The sequence below is a fragment of the Rattus norvegicus genome, chromosome 9, assembly GCF_036323735.1.
Source record: "Rattus norvegicus strain BN/NHsdMcwi chromosome 9, GRCr8, whole genome shotgun sequence".
Taxonomy (NCBI): domain Eukaryota; kingdom Metazoa; phylum Chordata; class Mammalia; order Rodentia; family Muridae; genus Rattus; species Rattus norvegicus.
Genome location: NC_086027.1, coordinates 73,344,097 through 73,351,401, shown reverse-complemented (window position 1 = coordinate 73,351,401; position 7,305 = coordinate 73,344,097). Strand labels below are relative to the sequence as shown.

At 45.1% G+C, this 7,305-nt stretch overlaps 1 long non-coding RNA gene across 1 annotated transcript; it reads left to right on the top strand.

The window, feature by feature from the left end:
* The first annotated feature begins 264 nt into the window (after positions 1-264).
* On the top strand, positions 265-5,054 carry LOC134480377 (uncharacterized). The gene is made up of 2 exons (XR_010054803.1): positions 265-1,698; positions 3,475-5,054. It is a non-coding gene; the product is annotated as an uncharacterized LOC134480377 (long non-coding RNA).
* Positions 5,055-7,305: the final 2,251 nt, after the last annotated feature.

The window sequence follows — 7,305 nt, the reverse complement described above, 5'->3', positions numbered from 1 at the left end:
ACCTTGAGAGTTATAGCAGCAACTGGAAACCAGTTGATCCTGAATTACATTTAAGAACGGTCCCTGACTGTTTCTTTCCTGTTCCCCTAAGAAAACACAGGTACATAGTGGTCAGGAGGCTGCCTGTTACATGATCAGTTACTCACTCCACTATGACTAAACACTGAGACTGAATTGGTGGAAATTTTAAGTTTATACAAATTCTGTTAAATTTGCATTAGACCATAAGACATAAGAATGACTCAGAGTGGGTTGAAGGTTGGCTTGAATTCTGGATGACAGAGACTGCCAAATTAAATTCGTGTGATTATTAATCAATAAGTAAGTGACTCCAAAAAGTGCTTATCAAGTGTTTAGAGTTATCATTCTACATGGGAGGAAGATAGGAAAGTAATGTAATATCTTCTCATAAGCTGTTGATAACTCAGAAGGTGGAATATGATTGTATTTCTGTTAGTCAGACCCTTATCTGTGGATGAACCACAGTTGCCTAGTTAACTATGGACTCAAATAGTCACCCACAGTTATTGAGTACTGTCTCTTTAATAACGAAAGAGAAGAATGACTAAGGTACAGTTACTCGATGTGTATAAAGAGATATCGTCACTATTACTGTCATCAAGATGGCCCCCACTTCAATTTTTGTCTGATTTCTCATACTCCAAGTCTACAGATAATTAAAGCTGAGGTTCTCTCTCGTTCTCTCTCTCTCTCTCTCTCTCTCTCTCTCTCTCTCTCTCTCTCTCTCTCTCTCTCTTTCTCTTTTAGTTTTTTAAGACTGAACTTGCTCTGTAGACCATACTGGCCTTGAACTCAGAGATCTGCCTGCCTTTGCTTTCCAAATATTGATATTAAAATTGTGCCTCAGAACTGCCCAGCTCTATAGCTGAAGTTTTCAGCCAGTGTGTGTAAACCATTGCTACACTACTTTGATGCTATAATCTGAAGAAACTTTGGGGTATCACTTTGTGTTTATGTGTACATGAGTGTACGTAAAAGCTCTCTGAAAGGAGAATTATACGAATTCTAGGTTTGGAGATACAAAATTAAAAGAATAAACCCCAAAAGGCCACAGATACAAAATTAAAAGAATAAACCCCAAAAGGTCACAGACCGAGGGCTAAGCCCTACAGCCAGGACTAGCAGGCCATAGAGATAAAGGAGCACAGGAAACACTGTCTAGGCAGGACTGGCAAGCCATAAAGATAAGGAAAGGAATGCAGAACAGACCAGGAGTACCGGATCTGACTCACAGGCCACCTGGCAGGAAGAGATAAGCCCCCAGCCCCCGACATCCAGGACGCCCCAAACCTGCCAATGTGTGTAGCTATACCTTATTACCTCATCATGTGAAATAGCCAATCATATGTGAACATGTCTATGTGCCTCGTTTGAATCCACCAATCCCTGTAACTATGCATCTGCTTCTGTACGCCCGCTTCTGCTTCCCCAATCCCTATAAAAGCCCCATGCTGGAGCTGCTGGGCGCGCAAGTCCTCCGAAGAGACTGTGTGCCTGCAGGTACCTGTGTTTTCCAATAAACCCTCTTGCTGATTGCATCCGAGTGGACTCGGCTCGGTCATTGGGCGCTTGGGACTCCTCCTGAGGGAAAGGTCCTCTTTGGGGGTCTTTCATTATGGGGGCTCGCCCAGGGTTTGGAGACCCTCCGCCCAGAGATCACCGACCACCCACTGGGAGGTAAGCCGGCCGGCGTTTGTCTTGTCTGTTGTGTCTTGTCCTGTGAACGATCGATCAATAGGCTCAGATCTGGGGACTATCTGGGCGGGCCAGAGAAGGAGCTGACGAGCTCGGACTTCTCCCCCGCAGCCCTGGAAGACGTTCCAAGGGTGGTTGGAGGAGAGGGAGATCCGGATCCGTGGCACCTCCGTCCGTTTTCGGAGGGATCCGCACCCTTGATGACTCCGTCTGAATTTTATTGGAGTAGAGGATCCAAGACCCTCGCTGACTCCGTCTGAATTATTGGTTTCAGTTTGGTACCGAAGCCGCGTGGCGCGTCTGTTTGTTACTTGTTTGACTGTTGGAATTGTTTGTCTTCTTTGTGACCTGACTGTGGTTTTCTGGACGTGTTGGTGTCTGTTAGTGTCTTTTTGACTTTTGTTTCGTGTTTGAATTTGGACTGACGACTGTGTTTAAAATCTTGGACCGATGACTGTGTTTGAAATCATGAAACTGTTTGCTTTGTTCGTCGAAGAGTTTTACTTGGTCCCCTTAACGCTTAGTGAGTAAGAAACTTAATTTTGTGGACCCCGCTCTAGTGGCGGTGTGTTGGTTGATAGCCAAAGTTAATTTTTAAAACATAGTGTTTTGGGGGTTGGGGATTTAGCTCAGTGGTAGAGCTCTTGCCTAGCAAGCGCAAAGCCCTGGGTTCGGTCCCCAGCTCTAAAAAAAGGAAAGAAAAACAAAACAAAAACATAGTGTTTTATCTGTGCTTGTGCTCGCAGCCAGCTGTGATGAACTGGGAAAGATTTAAATTTTCCTTGGGAGTAAGGAATCTTAAAGGTGGAGTTTCAGCCGGTATGGCACTTAGTGCGTAGCTGCCTAAAAGATCAGAAATGCTGTCAACAGGCTATAAAAAAAGGGACAGGCGGTGTTAGAAATGCTACGGGAAGAACTATCTAAAAAGGCTGAGAGCGAGGTGGGAGAGGACTATAAGGAAAACAAGAAAGGAATTTCTGACATTTGCTCACAGAAGGAGAGCGCTCATTAAGAGAAGTTCTTTAAGGAAGCCTGCCTTATATGCTGTCCTTATTCCAAGGGAGGAGTCAGTCTCCAACATTAAATTACTTTTCTCGCTGATCATCATTAACATGGAGAGTGCCTTTGGTCCTATCCCCACAGCAGCCAGTTCCTGCCCCTATGGTTAAAATGCCCCAGGTTGGGGGACAAAAAGAGCCCCTAAAATAGTTTCAAAGAATCTACAACTGTGAAGAACTTTGTTTTGCCAGTCAGGATTAATGTTTTCTTTTCCATGGGCTTTTAAACCCAGTGAGACGGTTTGGTAAAGGGCTGCTACTGAGGTCCTGATAGCCCCAGGTGAACTGGTTACGATTCTTTTTTCAGCCACCTGGCATCTAGCAACCAGGTTCTAACCATCTCTCCATCCTTTTGTTATTAGTTGTTACTAAAAGCCTAGTGTCATTTGGAGGCTAGTTCTCTTGAGAGACAAAGCCACCAAGCTGACACTGAAGGGAGGTAGGTACTCCTTAAGGGAAAATCTAAGCCCAGAGAGACAGCCGGTAACAGCTAGGCTGACTCTCTGCTCGCCTTTCTGTTTCATAGACAAAGCTTGTGCTTATATTTACAGTGGCCTTTTTGTCCAAAAAAAGGCCTCCTGGTTTAGCTGTGTGACTAAATGCTATTTGTCCTCTTCAGTGGACCTCTCTCCTCTTGTTTTCTCACCATCCCACGTGAGATGCTTGTTAGTAACTGTTACAGATCTTCTTTACCACCAAGGAAAGACAGAATCCTGCTAGAGGCCAGAAAGAATGTTCCAGACATGGATGGAAGGCTCCTGACTGTTGACTTCAATACGCCTGAAGGTAGGGAGTGCTCCAGGTCTGCCCCCAGGCTCCAAGGGTGGGTCTCCTAGGGGCTGGAAAATGCCCCACCAATCTGGCTAAGATAAGGAAAGGGTATGAAGAGAAAGTTACAGAAATTTGAAGGGTTAAGCTAAGTTGCTGAGAGTTAGTATAAGTTACAGAGAAAGTAACGTTAAACAAAGAGAAAGAGAAAAGAAGGTAAAAAGAGCAGAAAGCTAGGGAAGAAAAGAGACAAAAAGAAGAGGAAGCTAGAGAGCTAAAGAGAGATAAAAGACAAGAGAGGAACATATACTGGCCACAGTAGTTAGGGAACCTAGGAAGACAGTACCTGGCAACAGAAGAGAATTCCTGGCTAAAGATCAGTGTGCCTAATGCAAAGAAAAAAAAAGACACTGGGTCAGGGACTGCCCCAGAAAGAACAAGAGGGGACACTGGAGAGCCTCTCGGTCCTGGAGTGCTGGCTATGTGCAGAGATAGGAGGGAAGCCTACCCAGTTGTTTTATGGATACAGGGACCCAATGCTCTGTGCTCCTATGCTCCAGTGGGCCAGTATCCAAAGACCTTGGGTACAGGGGCCTACTGGCAACAAACAATACTTATGGACTGCCCGAAGAACAGTGGACCTTGGCGTGGGCCGGGTAACCCACTAGTTCATAGTCATCTCTGACTGCCCCCATCCCTTGCTCATGAGAAAATTGCTCCCCAAAATGGCTTGCGTGGGCTGAAATGGCTGGGTGAGGCCATGTGTATGCATATCTACAGACTGTGTATGCGGAGCTTAAGACCTGTCTCAGTGCACCAGTACCTGATGCTGGGAGATGAATGGCTTAGCGCTGTTCTACTTGGAACATATCACTCCTACCAGCTGGGCACTAACAATTATCACCCAATCCAGGACTTAAACTGTGATAGAGTGGCTGATGTCTTGCCTTTGAATAGTGTCCCAAAAGATGGGACCACTGGTCAGCTGCCATGACTAGATTCTCTACCGGTTGGGGACAATCTGGTCACCTTGCTGCCCAATCCGGATCTGGAGTCACTGCAACACGAGTGTCAAGCACTGGCAGAAGCCCATGGGTGGAGGAAAGACCTCTGCGACTGGCAGATTGACCCCTGCTGAAAGCCGAGGCTACCTTGTCCACAGACGGGAACAGTTCTCTTCATGAAGGTCAGAGATAAGTGGGTGCTGCCATGGTGGACAACACAAAGTCATCTAGGATGGCTGAACCTCAACCCCCCAGTACATCAGTGCCGCAGATGCCTTTGCCATCTCTTGGATACCCTGGTGAAGCCAACAACTGTGAGTACTATTCATTGCTCAGGATATCAGGAGGGAAGAGATTCAGTGGCATTGGGCAGTAACAAAGCAGATAAAGTGGCTCGGGAAATGGCTATGCAGGAGCCTATCCTGGTTGAAGGACTGCAAGAGACAGCCACTGAGAACTAGGATCGGACTAAGGGATGGCCTCACTTAGAATGTAAAACAGAAGAAAAGGCCCAAATTGCTTAAACGAAAAAAAAAAAAAAGACAATGACGCACTTGAGGGGAAAGCTATACTCCCCAGAGAACAAAGAAAAGACTCACTTTGCCAAATACAGAAATGGACTCATTTAGGAGATAAAAAGTTTGTCCAAGTAGTTAAGTGTATGTAATAGACTTTAAGATTTTAGCCAGAGAGGCAGTAGAAAGTATAAGGTATGACAATAAGTGAATGCTTAGCAAGCAAACAGGGCAAAGAGACCTAGAGAGTTTAGTGAAAAGTCGAAGTGAACTTCATTGAGATAAAACCAGAAAAATATAATCACAAGTATCTCCTAGTGCTTGTAGATACTTTTTCAGGAATAGATAGAAGCTTTCCTCACCAAACGAGAGACAGCCTCTGCAATCATCAAGAAGATACTGGAAGAAATCTTCCCCAGGTCTGGAATGCCCAAGGTAATCTGGTCAGACAACGGCCCTACTTTCATTGCCAAGGTAAGCCAGGGTGTGGCCAAGTATTTAGAGGTCGATTGGAAATTACATTGTATTTACAGACCTCAAAGTTCAGGACAGGTAGAGTAAATAAATAGAACTCTAAAAGAGACCCTGACCAAATTGACCATGGAGACTGGCACAGACTGGGTGGCACTCCTTCCTTCTTGCTCTCTTCAGAGCAAGAAATACCCCTTCCAGATTCAGCCTTACCCCCTTTGAGATCTTTTATGGGGCCTCAGCCCCCCTGACTGTATTAGATGATGTTACTGAACCAACATGTCATAGTGCCATAGTAATAATGATTTGTGTGCCAGGCTAAAAGACCTACAGGTGATACAGAAAGAAATCTGCTCACAGCTGACAGCAGCCTATGCCCCGGAGACCCCTGAGACATCTCATCAGTTCCAGGTCGGAAGCAGCTACACTGAGCCCAGACACTCGAGCATCGCTGGAAAGGACTGTACCTGGTGCTACTAACCACCCTGACAGCCGTCAATTCTCAGCCCTCACCAGCCACATACTAGCTGTTGGGGCTGAGAGCTGAGACCTAGAGGGACACTCAGATCTTCAAAAAGCTCCCTAGACTTACACATCAGATAAGTGGATACATCAGAAACTGACTGGGAGGTTGCTATAATGCTCACTTGAGGAGTGTGCTTTAGAAACAAGAATTTCATGTTTGCCCTCGTTCCATCGGGATAGGTGTGGAAATAGGCTTGATTTCTATTGCAAATGATGTAACATTGCATATGTTAGTACTCCTAACACTTCTTGGGACTGTGCCTCAGGGATCACAACCTGTATGAGTTTAGAAGTTCTGAAAGACAGTCATGACCTTGGTGTATAGATTCAGATAGTGTCCAGATTGGAATCCTGATGCTAAAGACTTAGTAAGACACAAAAAAAAGGAGTTGAGAATTACTTAGGGCTAAGGCTATCTAGGTGCTGCAAGGGCAGCTCAAGGACATCTGCTGTTGCAATGCAAGGCTTATAGAGAATTCAGAACTGCCATTCAGGAGTGATTAAAGACTCCATGAATAAATTTAGAGAAAGGTTAGATAAAAGACAGAAAGACAGAGAAGCACATCAGGAATGGTTCGAGAGCTGGGTTAGTAGATCTCCTTGGATAACTACTCTGATATCTTCCCTTATGGGACCCTTCTTAGTTTTGCTTCTGCTCCTGATTATAGGTCCATGTATGTTAAAGAAACTAGTTAATAGGCTTGACTCCTACAAAAAGATAGAGACGCTTAACAAGGTTGGTTTGAGTCTTGGTTCACTCAGTCTCCCTGTCTCTGCTACAGCTGGGCCATTATTAATAATTTTCTTGGTTTTAGTTTTTGGACCCTGTGTGACTGAGACAACAGTACCAGTCAGTTAGGACAACTGGGGAGGCCAAATACAAGACTTGATATCAAAATTCTAAGATTAGAATTATTTAGTAGAAGGAGAAGGGAATGAAAGGAGAATTATACGAATTCTAGGTTTGGAGATACAAAATTAAAAGAATAAACCCCAAAAGGCCACAGATACAAAATTAAAAGAATAAACCCCAAAAGGTCACAGACCGAGGGCTAAGCCCTACAGCCAGGACTAGCAGGCCATAGAGATAAAGGAGCACAGGAAACACTGTCTAGGCAGGACTGGCAAGCCATAAAGATAAGGAAAGGAATGCAGAACAGACCAGGAGTACCGGATCTGACTCACAGGCCACCTGGCAGGAAGAGATAAGCCCCCAGCCCCCGACATCCAGGACGCCCCAAACCTGCC